We start from the raw sequence: 15,989 nt of genomic DNA on the forward strand, positions 1-15,989 counted from the left end.
CTGGCAAAAATAGATCACAGTTTGACTAGGAGATCACACATAAATATATGTGGGCTGTGCCCAGACTGTCCCACAAGAGAAGAATTTGGCATGTGTTGAAGATGGGCCAACACAAAGGTATTGGATGGTTTCCAGGCATTATTGTTTCTGTAAGCAACACCAACAGAAAGATATTGGATCCCCAGCAGTTGTCATGCAAAATCATTCTCAATCCGTTTCATCCTCACGAGTACTGTTGCCCTCCACCTCACCTTCACCAGAGATGGTGATAGGAAGATCATGACTTACTGGGGAGAGTTTTTGACTCAAACTGAGCTTCAGGAAAGGAGATCAGATCAACATAGCCGTGCCAAAATGGCTTATAAACAGTGCTGCCCAGAGCTCTGAACGTTAGAGACGCATAGCCGAGAACTTCACCGATGTTTGAGCAGCAGCGAACACCGTGCAGGAGAAAAGACACGGGATGTGGGTAAGGAGGACAGAAGGGGAAGAGAGGTGGCTGGGTTGATTTGTGAGTCCCCACTACCCTGCACCCAGCGTCTGCTTAAATTCAAACCAGGCACAAGGAGCACAGCTCTCCGCGAGAGCTGTTGTCCAAGCTGCTGCGCAGAAAGGAAACCTGAGCTGGAGCGGGGTCTGGTCTGGGAGCTTTGAAGTGCTTTCTTTCGGTAAGGAAATAATTTCCTTTGTCTGTACATGTTCAGGAAAACTGCCTCATCGGAGACTGGTTCTCAGGACGTTCGGATCATAATTGTTTTGTCCAGAAAAGCTCTGTGACTGGAAATGGAAAAAAAAATTATAAACGGTAGGAAAAAAAAAAAGGTTGTGAATATATATTACATCCATATGTGGAGGGAGAAGAAAAAGAACCAGGGCTCAGTTAAAACAACGGTTGAGATCTCATTCTGCTTGCAGTTACACTGGGGTTGCCCCGCTGAAAACACCGAGACGAGCCTTGACTGAAGAAACATGAGGGTGACCACAGCAGCCCCCTCCCTGGTAGGCACCGGCAGTTTTATTCGGCGCAGTGCCATTCAGGGTTTCAAAATATCACGTCTTTTTGTGACACCTCTGCACTGCGAGGGGATCAACAAGGGGCAGCAGAGATAGACACAGGACCCGCATTTAGAGGTGTCTCGCCGGGACAGAGAGGAGAAGGGATACCTTGTCATGTACGTAAAGAGGCAGCAGGCGCTGCCGGGGCTCGGGTTTCTTTTCTTTCCGGCTGTTTGTTTCAACAAGCGTTCTCATGTTCCCTGCCAGCGAGCGGCGGGGAGCATTTCTCCCCTCTCCTTCTGTCCGTCCCTGTGCCCTGCTCCCCGTGCACGGGGCGATGAGCAGCAGGCCTGTGCCGCAGCCATGTCCGGGCTGCTGGTGCCCTCCTCCCGCTTGGGGCCCAAACTGGATCCCTTAAGTGTGCGTAACTTCTACTGAAGTCGGTGCAAGTGTTATGTCTGCAGGATTAGCTGTGTCCCTAGGCAATTCCTAATATTTTCTTTCCCCGCATTCTTCGCGTTGGAAGGTTTAACAGAGTCACAGAGCTCCAGTGTCCAAGAGACCGTTCCCCTTCCAGAGCAGGATCTCTTCCTCCAGTACACTTGCCAGCATGCTGTCCAGTCCAATTTCAAGTGAGTCAAATGTTGGTGTTTCCATCGCTTGCCTGGAAGACAATTCCACTGCTCAAGCAGTCCAAGCCATTAGGAACATTTTCCTGATATTCAGCCTAAATATTCTCTTTCTCAAATTCATCCCATTGCTCCAGGGATTCATATTACTGGAGATGGGTTCATACTAAAATCTCTTGCTGTGCCTTTCCCTGGACAAATTCACATAGTACTTTCAGGAAGGAAGGAAGGAAGGAAGGAAGGAAGGTGCATGCTCGTTGTATCATCCTGGAAGCAGAGAGATGTTTCTAGATGTCTCACTTCATTAAAAAAAAAAACAGATTTGAATCCTTAAAGGTGCTTGTTTGATACAATGGCTCATGAGGTCTGCTATTTACATACAAAACAGGCACATCATTTATAGCAACGATAGAGGCTTCTTCCCCTCTCGCTAAAACCTTGTAACTATTTTAGAGAGGTTACATCTAACAAAGTTGTTCTTTTTCTGTGACTCATGCAGTCTTTAACCTCAACAGGTAATGCTGAGCTAAACACAAATGGGTGACAACTATGGTGACAATTTTGGTTCCTATTCAGAAAAGCAGAGTCACATACTTAACTTTAGGGCTGCACTTAGCTGAATCCAGTTTTTGTGCATTGGACACTTGTCAAATTTGAAATGGCCAAAGCTACCAACGCACTTTGTGCAGGTCACTAAACAGCACTGTGGTGCTGTGGTTGCCCTCCAGCCTGTGCTAAACAGCTACACTTCAATCGGTTGCAAGTGCTCAGAGTAACCATTTCATGTATGGGTGAAATAATGGAAAAACTGAAATCAGCTGCCTGCTGCCCTAATCTCCCTGAAGGAGTCCTTTGGAGTATGATTCCTAATGTGTATGTTTTAGTTTTTGTTACTGGTTCACTGTCATTCAAAAATGTCAGTCTTGTATTCCAGGAAAACAACACATATTTGCTAGTTAATGGAAATCCGCAGCCTTTATGCCTCTTAAATGAATTATGGAGGTTGTGAACTCTGCTTCAGTCTTTTCTTCAATTACTAAAACTATTTTTATTTCCTCCCTTTCTGGTTCTTTTGCATTTGAAGAATAAATTACAAGTAACTGATAAGATTATTTCATCCCTTTAGGGAAACAAATGTGATAGGAGTTCAGACATCTTCTTTTCAGATATTACCGGTATTATCTAATAGAGAAAAAAGGTTTCTGCAGGTCCTGTGCCCAAACCTGCTGGTTCCTTAGCAAATTTTGAAGCAAAATGGGATACCAAAGCTATTGGGTACAGAAGGCATCTGTGTGTCTTCATCTCAGCCCTAGACTCTGTATCTTCTGGCTGCCCTGAAATGTCACTCCCAAAGGCTCCTCATTTTGGGGGAATCCTTTCTGTGTAGAGGAGAGAAACACGGCTGGGTGAATGTACATCAATGTGTCTTGAAAACTACTGCACATTTATCTCTTTTATGTAAAATAAAACTCTGATAACAGGCACTGGCTCCAAGGATCACCAAATTAATTACCGGTTGTACTGCGTGCTGCTAATAAATGCAAAAAGCCAGCCTAGATAGGAAGTGTTAGATAGCTGTGCTGTTTGCAAACATGGTAGCCCAATGTTTGAAACCTTTGGGCTGTGATACTGCCTCTGAACTATAATCGGGGAACATCATCCCTGCCCTGATTTACTGAGGTCAACAGCCTTCTTCAGATCCCACTTTGAAACCCCTGTCTACCCTAATACCTCCAGGAGAGGAAGATGAGAGGTAAGAGGACAGAGAGTTAAGGCTGAAGCAGGGGGGTTATTATTATTATTATTATTGCTTTAATTAGAGTGCTTAAAATGCATACCTGATGAGTAACGCCAGCCTGTTTTCTACCACTTAACATCAGCAGATCTCCAAATGCTTCACAAAAATGACATCCTTATCCTCAGTTTACTGGGGCTCCTGGACTTTTGAAACAAAATGAGGTGCTTGTGCACCATTCAGGGAAAGTATAGAGAGATGGATGCTTTGAGGAGAGTATTTGTACTGCTGTGTTTTCCATGCATGTCCACTGGTCATGTCCTCACTGTGGAGGCCTGACCTCCAGATGTCCAGAATTTTTTGACAAAAGTCCAGTGTCTTTTTTTTTCTTTTTTCCCTGCCCAGGCAAACTTTCCAGTTGGAAACTGATGCCACAGCCAGGGAAAGCCAAACATATGGAAGTTTCACATTTTGCAGACAGGAAACACGCGGGGGACCAAAGGTCATCCACCAGACTGGGGCTAAAGCCAGGGTTACAACCCACATTTCCTGACCTCTGAGGTAGTGCTAAACCCACTAAAACCCCTTGTCCTTCTCTACGCGCATTATATTTCCTCCACTCCTTCCATGGCTTTCAAGAGGACCTAAAGCCCCATGGACATGGTTTCTGCAGTGTATGTTCAGGTGGCTGGCTAGCCGATCTTCTGAAGCCTCAGGCATTGCTTTAGTAGAAATATGTAGTAATAATAATGCGGCCGCCTGCCCTATGCATGTTAATACTGTCACCACACTGCTTTGTCAGCTGCCTGGAGCTGTTGGCGAGCCCCCGGTCAAAGTACCCTTGCTGGCCTCCCTTTCTGCCAGCGGATGTTTGCTGCGTCCAGGTGCCTGTGTGGCCTCGTCATCCTCTCATGTGTCAGCACATTGCACAGCAATGACCACAGGCTGGGCTGGGATCGCTGGCACGCTGTTGCTGACTGTTTGTGCTGATTTCAATCTGCCCCAAAAGGCTCAGTGTTTGTACAGGCTGGTGTGGGTGCTGGGGTGTTCAGGAGGTGCCTTGGGTTGTTACAGCTTATTTGAGCAGACTTCCTTCCTAGCCTCCACCCTTTGCCTAACCTACAGACAAACACTGTTCTTCTGGATTTGGCAATAAAGCTCAGTGTTTTGGGCTAGGTTCTCTTTTATAGGGTATTATACAGGCAGTCAGTCTCTCTCTTGGTTATCTCAGATTCATAGTGGGTGCTCTGGGCCAAATCCAGCAAAGCTAGTCTCCTTGAGAGGGTTCCCTGCCACCAAAAAGCACATGGCAGAGGGATGGAGGAGGAAGATGAGCTGTTCCCGGTGTGAGCATGATGGTTGCAAGTTTTGTCTGGACAATAGAAATGTCTCTCCATGTTGATCTGCATGAGATGGAGATCAGTTCACCCCAGGGATGGGACATCTCCCTTATGTTAACTGATCTCCCGCATATTTTCACCTAGTACTTTGCATTTCTCATACCGTATTGCTTTGGAGGTTAAGTTTACAGCAAGAGGACACGAGGCTAATTTCAGAAACACTGTGGTAGCCCCAGGGGATTTGTTTATAGTCTGTATATCATCTCCACTTGAAGCTGTACAGAAAGGTGCACAACAGAAAGGGGTGAATGCATGTATGTGTGTGTATGTTTGTGTTTGTGATGTTCCATGAAAACGCCAAGCAATGAAATCTCTTTTTCACTTTTTTCCCCTCTCTGAACTGATTTATTAATAATTTGTGTTCCATTACAAAAAATGGGCTTTTATGAGAATTGTACTGTGCCCTGAAATTGTCTTAGTGGCAGATCATAATTTACTATTGGGGTTTCAGGAGTCAGTGCAGAGCACAATGCCATCTCCATATTCATATTTCAGATCTGTCAGAGCACCCGGATTGTTCGTGTAATCAGATGGATTTCCATTTGAGTCCTTGAGAGACAAGAAAACTGGCCATCACAGAGAGATCCTTGGCAATTAAAATGAATAAGAGCTGCCACTCTCAGTGGATGTCTTCTGGGTTACCATGGGGGACAGAGATTGGTATGAGGTTTAATCAGGCACTAACAGCACCTTGCTGGGAACTTCATGGCTGATAAAGGCAGCAGCATCAGACCAAGTAGCTCCTCTCTTTTTAAAGGGAAAGCAGCCTTTTTTTTTGAAATATAATAAATCCCGTGAAGTTTTTTAGTGTTTGATAGCAGAGAAGAGTTAGAGGGTTTGGGGTTACTTTTCTTCTCTTCCCCACAAATGAATCACCCCTCTTTGTTGGTTAAAATCAAGTGAAACATGCGCGCTGAATGTTCAGTACATTAAGTGTTTGCAGGGTGGTTTTTAATTGCTTATATTTTGCTTGTGCTGTGGCTACTAATGTGATATTTGGGGTTTTTTAATTAATTTTGCTATGACTTTGTGGCTATTGAAGGGTGACAGATTGGCAGCGCAGAGTTGGAAATCCTTTACTTATCCCCAGAACAATTACAACGCAGGCAGCAGCAATGAAAGCGTCCCCAGCTGGCATGGAAGGCCCAGAACAAGGATGAAGGTAAGCCTTCCCAGACTCTCTGCTGAGACTGCTATTAAAGATACCAATTAGTGCCAAACTGTATTTTGTGATGGAGGAGGCACCGTTCCACTAGGACAGGACTGTAACTGTGGCACCTTTACTCGTCGGCTGGCTACAACTTTCAGTCCTTAACAAAATGGCCTGAATTAGTACCCGCAATCTTTCTGGCCTGATGCAGTACAGTGCTAAGCCTCAGGTGAGCTGCATGTACCCTCCATGCTGTGCCGTGCTGAGGAGGGTCTGTGCAAACCAGCAGCACACAGAGCGACGCGGGGGTCAAGTTGCTGCCTCCATAGCATCCACAGAGCTGGTCTTACTGAACCTGCCTGTCGCCCGCTCTTTGTTTAACAGGGTTTGCTGTGAAAGGAATAAAATAGAAGGGAAATTCTCTCTTATTGTGTTTCGCCCCTGAGTGTGCACGCCTGTAATTCCAGTGCATCACCAAAAGCATTTGTACACTGGACCAGAGAAATATTAAGGCTTTTTCTTGTAAGGCTGAAGAGCCACATCTTCATATATACATTCAGAGTTTCTTGGCGTGAAGTGGGTAATGGAATGGGTTGTTTAAGGTACAGTATGCAGTGCTCAGAGCACTCCTGTATGCGAGGGTTTTCCTTCAAGAAGACTTGACGGTGACTGTACTGCATCTTAACTGTCAAGCTATTTTTTCCTTGCTAGGTTTCATTTGTGTTTTTCTTCACCTTTTGGAGACCCCTTACCTCTCCCCTCTTAAATCTACGCTCACCACAGAGCAGACATAATCCCAGATTTTCAGTAAATCAACACTATATGCTCCCTACTGACTAAGAGAATTTGATACTGACAGATTGTTACACCTAAAAGAAAAATACTGCCATAGTTTCTCTAACATGCTTTGCCTGTAACGCCGAGCAAGGACGGATGTGTGATATCCATTATAAATGTAGCAATACAGGTAGCCTACCATAATACAACTATTTTTAATTTATATTTCATGACTGAGAGCATGGGTGCAGCCATGAATCACTGTCCTCCTCTTTCAGCTCAGTAAAACCACACTGTCCGTAATATTGCAGACATACAATTAACTCCTTTCATCAGCAGCACTGCAGATTTTAGTCTTGTGCAAAGCCATTGTTTAATCTACACATGTATAGAAATCACCCTGTAGAATAGCAACATTTTGAATTTATATGACACCCGACATCTGTGTATCGCTACGTGCTGGACAGATGTGTAATTAATGTTGCCGTTCAACCTCTCTGTTTGGTGGGTAAATTCTAGTCTGGGAACGAAGTTATATTCAATTCTAGGACATGATGCTGAGCATCAGCAATGCCTGTATGGTGTATAATTCTCCCATGTACTCAATGAAGGGATTAAATGCATTCCCCCTCCTCACCCTCAATTTTCCTAGATCCCTTAAAGGGCTACTACTGCCTACATAATCTTCATCCCTGAACTAAAATCCTTTGGATCCTCTGGGGCCCTTATTAGCGGAATGTTTGCTATGCTCTGCCTTGAAATGGTCTTCAATCTCCTTATTGTTTTGCAAAGACCATGCTATGATTTCTGAGCAAATCCTTCCCTTTCATCTGCCCTTTATTAGCCCAGATGGACAGAAGTGCAGGGAACATTCCTTTTAGCAGCAAGATCTCTGTTCAGCGAACTGCATAAAGGTATCATATGCAAAAAGACATGTTTGGGTCTGATGAACTCCATCCTGCCCAGATCCACCACAGGGCAACCCCCTCCAGCCTGGTCGCCTTTAAGGAGCAAAGGTACCATCCTGACAAGCCTAGGCTGTTCCTGAAATCCTTAGAGCAGCGTTTCAACCCCTGGAGAGATTGTCCCACCTTTGCAGTGCAGAGATCTTCATAATGCTGCCTAGTTATTTAATCATTCCTGAGATTTCCCCTGGGAATAAGCACAGACTTAGGGGTGACAGAGAGGAAAGGATGGTTGGAGGGTTTCCTTGACAGCAGTGGGTAAATTCCTATCTGCACTGGAGGGAGATAAGTAGTGAAACATTAAGGAAACAATGTGCTAAAACACTATCATAAGAAAGAAATCAAATCCTCCTCCTCCCCCCCCATTTCCCTTTGAGCCACAGGAAGGTCTGATCTAGTCCCCTGTCTGGGGGAGGCTGGCTTTGGGTGACCAGCTCAGTGTGCAAGGAAGGCCGGGGCACTGGCATAGTCCAAAGGAGAGGCAAAAGACTCTACCCTGGCACAGATTGCAATGCACTGGCTCTCCCAGAAGAAACAAGAACTACCTGTGATGGGGAAGGGGGGTCTCTGGATCCCAGGGCAGATCTGGTAACAGCTGTGGCATAGCCCAGGGCTCAGCTAGGCTGGAGAATGTCTGCTCCTTTCCAAATACCCACAGGACTGAGTGTCCAAACACCCGGATTTGCCACTGGGAAAAATAAATTAATCAATAAGCCGTATTTCAAAAGAGAACACAAGAATACTGGAATAGAAGGCAAACATTTTATCTGTCCAGTTGGTTAGCGATTACACAGACAAATTTATAGGTGTTAAATTGGACACCAGAGGGCTTCCATATTGTTCTGTGAATGAACGTATTGCAGAAGTAGTAATATTAAATGCAATAGAGGCAAAGTAGTGTTAAAACCCCCACATGTTCTATACTCTCTGCCATGATTAACTGGGTTGACAGGTAAATTGCAGCTGAAAAGAAGGATTTTCTACAGTTTGGGTAGGATTCACCTTAAATTTACCCATCAACCAGTGATGACTCTCCTAGCAGAGCAGTGCAGTGCCATGGGACAGTATTTTAGAGCATCAGTTAAGATTACTTAGGACACTGGCCTAGGAAGGAAGAACGGCACCTACCAATACCCCGGCACCCACGTGTACAGCACCTGGAGCTTTCCTTCAAGGGCTTCTGTCCAAATACTAACCATACCCAACCTCACTAAGCTTATAAGATTTGACAAGGCCACCTCAGACCAAGATGCTGTGGCTACAGGCAGCAGTGCAGGGAGTGTTGCTTACCACATTACCCAGATAGGAGTAGATAGGCTGCAAATGGTAACGTGCAAGAAAAGCAGAGTCTAAAAGGAGAGTCAAGACAGGGAAGAAATGAAGAGGCTGAAGGTAAAAAGTGGTTCTGGAGTGAGGCTTCTGTGTTGGTGCAGAGGCTAACAACATTCCCAGGCTCCTCTAAAAGGCTTATTTGAAAAGACTGAATGAATTTCAGAGCAGAACCAATGCCTCTATAACCACTGCTTCTGGGATAGATTTACAGCATAAACCCACTGGGACAGATTCAATGTTGGAGTGAGTGAACGTAACTCTATTGAAGTTAATGGACTTGCGCCGCTTATATCAAAGATGAATTTAGTATATAGAGAAGGAAAATGGGATTTAACCTGCAAATCACCTGTTATAGAGCCTAACAACATAATATATGATGAAAAGACAAGCAAGAATTCAGGAGTTTGCTTAAAATGCCTCATTCTATGCTCATCTGGATAGCCTCCATTCCCTGTGTTTCTAATTACCCGAAACCTTTCCCACTAGCTAGCACTGTGAAGAATAGTATTTAACATTCGTATTATAGTAGCAACCAGAGATCTTGTGAGGGTCCCATTACACTCAGTGCTCTACAAACACAAAAGCATGCCTAATCCCTGCTCCAAACAGCTTCCATTTTTTTTCTGTGGACATGGAGGCCAATTACAGCTGCTGAAGTTCAGAGTTGGAGTCCAGATTTAACACTGTGGGACTGATACCCAAGGGGCAATAACTAGAAGATGTATCTAGCTAGAACACAGCCAGTTTTAGGGAGATCAAGACTGGAATATACTGACTCCAAATATTCAAATATCAGATTAAAATTGATTAATAGAATGAATGAGGGGACTGTTTATTGTATCTTTGTTGATATCAATAGGGTAATAAATCAACAGAGAGAAGATTGATGCAGAAATAAATAGTTAATCTTTGTATATAAAAACCATACATTGTGCTCTGTAAGTATTCTGAGGGACTTGGGTGAAAGTAACTATTGTTATAGTGTACTATTAGGGCTGTTATTAACCACATTAATAATACCAATACTGTTGACTTGTAATATGAAAGTATCTTCTACTGCATCCTGGCTTGTGGATGATGCACTTGAATAATGAAGCAATGGCAGATCACCCAGGAATTTTTCTCCTGGAAGAACAATTTGTGATGTGGCCACAGGTGGTGCTTGCACAGACACGAGGTGGTGATGGCCGTGTACTCACTCTGCCATGGCTGCATGACACTTTATAAGACAACCTCCCTCCCAGAGTATATATAAAACATTAAAACCAAGAAATAAACAAATTGGTTTCAATCTTATAAAACACTACTTAAAAAAAACCATGGGACCAACCCTAGAGTCTTCTGCATACCACTTTCTTATACCACTCTCTCAGTAGATGGGTTTTCAAGTAGTTGTGTTAGGTGGAGCAACTTTCAGCTGGATTATAGTGTGTGTAGGTAAGTGGGTAGGTCTATGTACCACTTCCCCGTCACCCTTTCCTCCTGCTTCTCCTCCAAGGTGGCATTTCAGAGGCATGCCAAGAAAGGGCAGCCCCAGAGGGACTGTCAAAAACCAGCACAACCCAGAGCAGCCCTGAGGCTGTTCTGAATTGCACCAGGGGTTAAACCTGCCTCCAGCCAGCCTCAGGATTCGGGGTGTACATACAGTATGGCACAGCCCACTCTGTGGTAAACTGACTGATACTCAAAGGCGTCTGAAAGCAAACTGAATAGAGCTAGTCTGGATTTGGAGTGCTGTAGCAGGGAGCAAAGCCTGGTCCTTTACCCCTGCTTTGCCCAGAAGAGAAGACCATCTATGTTCTGTCTCTTAGCCACAGAAACCTATGCCAGTAGAACCTCCAGAATTTTTCCCAGGTGTGGCCTATACCCAAGTCTGTGATGTACAGAAGTAACTACCTTTCTGCAAATACATTCACCATGTCAGCCCATGCTTAACGCTCCAGGACAAGTACAAGTAGGGAATAGCATTGCGTTTTTAAACGGGCATCTACTGTTGGAGGATATATCCTTTGCTGTCCAGGACTGGAAAGCCTCTAACACTGGTTAATTATCTCCAAGATGAAGGGCTTAATTGGGAATGTCACAAGCTAAACTTTCTTCTATTTGAAGAGCTGTCTACCTCACATGGTGCTCAGAGAAATATTAGACAGCAAACTCAATTCAGTTTTCATTGTTTCCTTTCTGTTCCATGAAAATGCAAGCAGTCAGGGAAATGCTATCAAACTTGTCTCCTTGCTTCCATCCACATACCCAGTACTTCTGTGATGACACCCAGACTAAGTCGAGAGAATGATGATGAAGGTCAAGTGTGGAGAAAGGAAACTCTAAACAATAATGGATGATTTATAGCTTACAGTGACTCTTATCTGGGTCACACTTTTGAAGGGCCCCATTTCTCAACTCTTCTAATTCTTGAATTAATTAAGTTCTCACACCCATTATTTTGCTTCTCTTTTGCTATGCAGCTCGAGACACAGAGGTGACAGGCTGAGTGATGCACTTCAGAGCAGTGATTCTTCATGCGCTGTGTGAAAGAGCTTTCAACAGCCAGCCTTGTCTCTGCAGCAACAGGACTCTGAGACATTCCTTGCTAACGCTTCTTCAGCCTTCTTCTTGCTCTGCTTATTCAGATCTTTTCCACATGTTCCTTAATCACTACTACCCAGATTTCACTTGCGTGGCCTATTGAAATGGAAGTTTTTCCTTGAAGCATGCTCATCCAAAGAGGATTAAGAGCTTTCCTACAACCCCCAGGCATGTGTGATTACATGGGGCGATGGACTCTTTCCAAAGAGGAAACTACTTAAGGAAAAAGACACACTTATTCTCTCTGACATTCCCATTGCTTGCATGGACCTCATCCATCTTCCTGCATTGACACTCAGATTCTGCTGTTGCAAGTGCAATACGAGCACAGAGCTTGACAGAGGAACCAGGTGGTTATCTCCTTACAGTCTGATCTTCCACATTTTGTCCACAGAAGTCTTGATCCTATAAAGTGCCCTCTGAAGAACATCCTCGATGTGTCTTCTTCATGGGTAGCCATCTGAGCTCTTTGTAGGCTACAGTCTGAAAGCCATAAGCTCAAGTTCAGGAAATTGCCTACAAGACGCCTGTGGCTCTGTGAGAAAAGAGAAAACAAAACTAATAATAAATCGTTAAGGGCAATGAAAAACTAATTCTGCAATAAATCTATATGCAATCTGTCCCCTCTATTCCTGTGTGTTTACTTATATTTATAAGATTTGTTTTATGAATGATTTGCCATTAATGGAAAAAAGAGAGATTAAGAAACAAAAGCTGTAGCTTCAATCCATCATTAGGGAATTAATCAATTGGCAGCCTGTGCAGACAGCTATTTAGATCTGTGGCCTGAACAGCTTAATTGGGGGAAACATGTTAAAAGGGCTAGAATGATGTTCAAAGTAGAATAAATTAGCCCATTTTGGACCCATCACATGGCCTAAATTAACAACTTCTATACCTCAGAGTTTGGCAAGTGATCACATCTCTTGAGCTTCTTTTCAGCTTCCTACCCTGATATGGCTGTGGAACATATTTCCATCTGAAAATGATTAACTATAAACACTCCAGCTAGTCAATAAAAGGAAAGGGGAAGAAGCCTTCTACCCTGCACTGTGGTGAAACATTGTCTGTCCTTATCCGGGTTTACCTCTCTCTGCCCAGCTGTAGGTGTTTGTAGTCATTGCTGCAAGTGAGGATAGAAACAGGACAAGGCCTCCTTCACCATGGCTCTCAGCTTCCCTGTAGTGCTGATGAGGCTGGGTTGTTCTTTGCACTCCAGTGGTATGTGACTGGTTCCTACGTTCCTTGAAAAAAAAAAAAAAAAGATGCATTTCAGTGTTTCCTAGTTTTAATGTCAGTTTGAAAAGTGTTTTGGCCTCTGAGATACACTGACTAAATGCATTTGAGTGGAAAAACCTGACTGGAATAAGGACTGTGGGTTCAGACCCATTATCTTTTACTAGGAACAACTGAAAATTCATAAGCATAAGTTTTCTGGAAGTTCAGCATTTTCTGGGATCTGGACCTCAAACTGGCTTTGAATTCAGCAGAAACCCAGTTTGTGAGGGGCCCAACCAAATCCCCATGAATTCCCTAACCCGCCTAGGTACTTAAAATCTGGGACTGGTCCCAGTGGTGAATTTCTCAGTCTCAGCATGTTGCTGCCACTGGTGAAATCAATGCCTATACATTCTGCTCTTCATGCAATTGAGGCTACACAGTTCTAGCTCATATGGTTACTTCTGGTTACCTCACATGGTGGTGGAGAGATACTGCCTGGGGACCTTTGAACAATGCCATTTAGGTTTAGGGTTCTAAATGTTTCAGCGTCTTTGCCAGGCAGCACCTTGACAACACATCTAAACCAAACTAACATTATACATATATTGTACATGACATTTGTTTTGGAGCAGACTTGTTGCCCTGCATTCCAAGCCTCCAGAGGTGTCATGCCATCCTCTTTATTCAACGGGAGTATGCCCAAATCCCAGAGCTGGCTAATGTGCAGCCTATCCACATGCTTCCCATCTCTGAAGGAAAATGCAGAATGCAGCATCCAGACACAGTTCCAGACACAGTTGTTGTCAGCCAGGCAGGTTTCAAATATGCTTGCTGACAGCAGCATTGATAATTGCATGCCTTTCAAGCTCTGTAGAGACGGAATGGTACTTGTGCAATTCTCAGCCTGGATCTTCTCCTGGTGGGTCAGAACAACTCAGTCCTTGGGCTTTAAGGAGTCAAAACAATTGTATATTCTACTTAAGTAGTGCTGAAATGTTCAGTCGTTGAGCATCCAGCTCTGATCTCAGGTCCTCTAGAGGTAAACCTGAGTTGTTCTGATTTATTCTGAGCTTTCAGTAGTATAAATAGGATCAGAATCTGGTTATCTTTTCCTACCAATATCACCTCTGTTAGATTGATGCACCTGGTGTACAAGCAGCTGGCATCTTTTAAGAATTTTTCTTATCCATTTACTCACAACCAATTATTCACGAGTTTATACTTGTGACAGGATTTGGTTTAGAGGATCTCTTCCACAGAGCTCTGGGATCCAAAGATTGTATATTTAAATAACCAAACGAACAACCAAGGCAGGCTGCAATTTGGGACATATCACTCTTTATATCTCATTCTTTATTCCACTGGCACTAGCTTTAAAAATAGATTACAGAAAAACGTTTTCTCTTAAAAACATGGTAGCACATACAAAGGAAAAGCAACACCAAAGTTGCTGCGAAGACTAAAGGTATAGGAGAAAGTGCTTATTTCAGAAGATGTTACCACAAAAAGACAAAGATTCAGAAGGAGCATCCCTCTGTTTTGTCTCTGAAACCACCAGAACGACAATAACAGGCAGCCACTGTCTGGGAAGAGGTAAAATGAAGACACAGATAATGCAAGATGAGGAACTGCCATGCATGACTTGAATATAATCCCAAGCCAACTTCAAACCACCTAATAACTGAGGCAGGGAGGAGCTCTGGAGCAAAGGTTTAGGCCATAAGACCACCGAGTAAGTGCTTCAGCTCAATAGCAGTTCAAACACTGGCTGTTGCTAAAAGTCTTCCGTACAGGACAAAGGTGGGGGTCCAAGAAGGCCACTTATTTATCATCAATTCTGAGAGAGAAGGACAACAGCATCTGTATCATTAGACATCTTCTATAACACTGAGCAGCTTTCTCAGCATTTGACACCTTCTCCCCTTGCCAAAGCACACCCATTCTGCTGGGAGATTCTTGCATTCTTGCATCTGCACAAAACAGAGGCAAAGTATCTCTTATGGGCACAGCATCCATTTACTCCAGGAACACATATTCCTTTCAGACATTTTTGCCTGCCACAACAGTATCAGCTGGCATAGGAAGTCTAGTCTGGAAGGTCAGACTCTGTGTGGAAAGTAAGAACTGGTGGTTTTGCTGGGCAGTGAATTATTTCAGACTAAATAAATAATACAGATGGGTCAGGACAGAGAGCAGAAAATTAATCTGTTCATTCTTCCTTCAGTCTTGTATATAACACTGTGCGTTTGGCAGACTACAAAGCTTTCTCTTCTTTCTGTGTCTTAAAATACAATGCCAGATACTAGAAAATGTAGCCTTTTAAATTTTGCACATTAAACATATTCAGTGTTTAAAGGAAAGGAAAAGAAAAAAAAAATTAAAATATAAAGGAAAAGAAAGAAGACGTGATCTTGCCACCTATGCAGTTCGAGCCCATGCTCCTATATGTCATAGAACTGCACAAACCAATGCATATATTTCAAAACCAATTGGTTTTCAGAGATTTTTCCTTGGTAGTTTAGTTACAGAAAACTTCATCTCAGGAAATAAAAACAAAATGGAGAACCAGGAGAGGAAATTATGGAAAAGAAACAGACTTCCGTGGCATAGGATATTTCTACCACTTTTAGCTAAACTGTTACTTTCACTTTTTCCTGGTATGCCTGAACCCATGAACTGAAGTGTGTAAGACTAATAGAGTGTCCGCCAAGACCAGCTATTGATGCTACCCAGGAGCTTACTGAACACTTCAGAGGAGAAGCAAAGTCACATGAAAGAACTCACGGCTATGTACTGCCACCATACCTCCTATCTGTAAGAAATCCCAATCTCCCACTAATCTCAGCAGCCTACAGTGAAATCATTGCAAGAATTTTCCTATTTCATTTTGCAAATCACAGTGTACAATGTATGTTCTGTGCATGCTTTCCCAACATACAATTACTTTCACAGCAAACTCTAAAGATGAATGTGAACTGGTCATTGTTTGAAAGATGTCTGTTTACATTTGCAAACTGGCCCACTTGATGTAAAGTAGGGATGTTTTGCTTTCAGACATTAAGTTATTTAAGGAAAATCTGTTACAGTAATAGAGTTCATTGCTCAGTTTTGAATGGACTGTATTTTTGTCACTCTTCTTGTTTCCCATCTTCTTATGGCACTACTGCAAATATCTAGTTCTTTCAATAATATTTTTGT

Source organism: Strix aluco, chromosome 1 (genome assembly GCF_031877795.1).
Source record: "Strix aluco isolate bStrAlu1 chromosome 1, bStrAlu1.hap1, whole genome shotgun sequence".
Taxonomy (NCBI): Eukaryota; Metazoa; Chordata; class Aves; order Strigiformes; family Strigidae; genus Strix; species Strix aluco.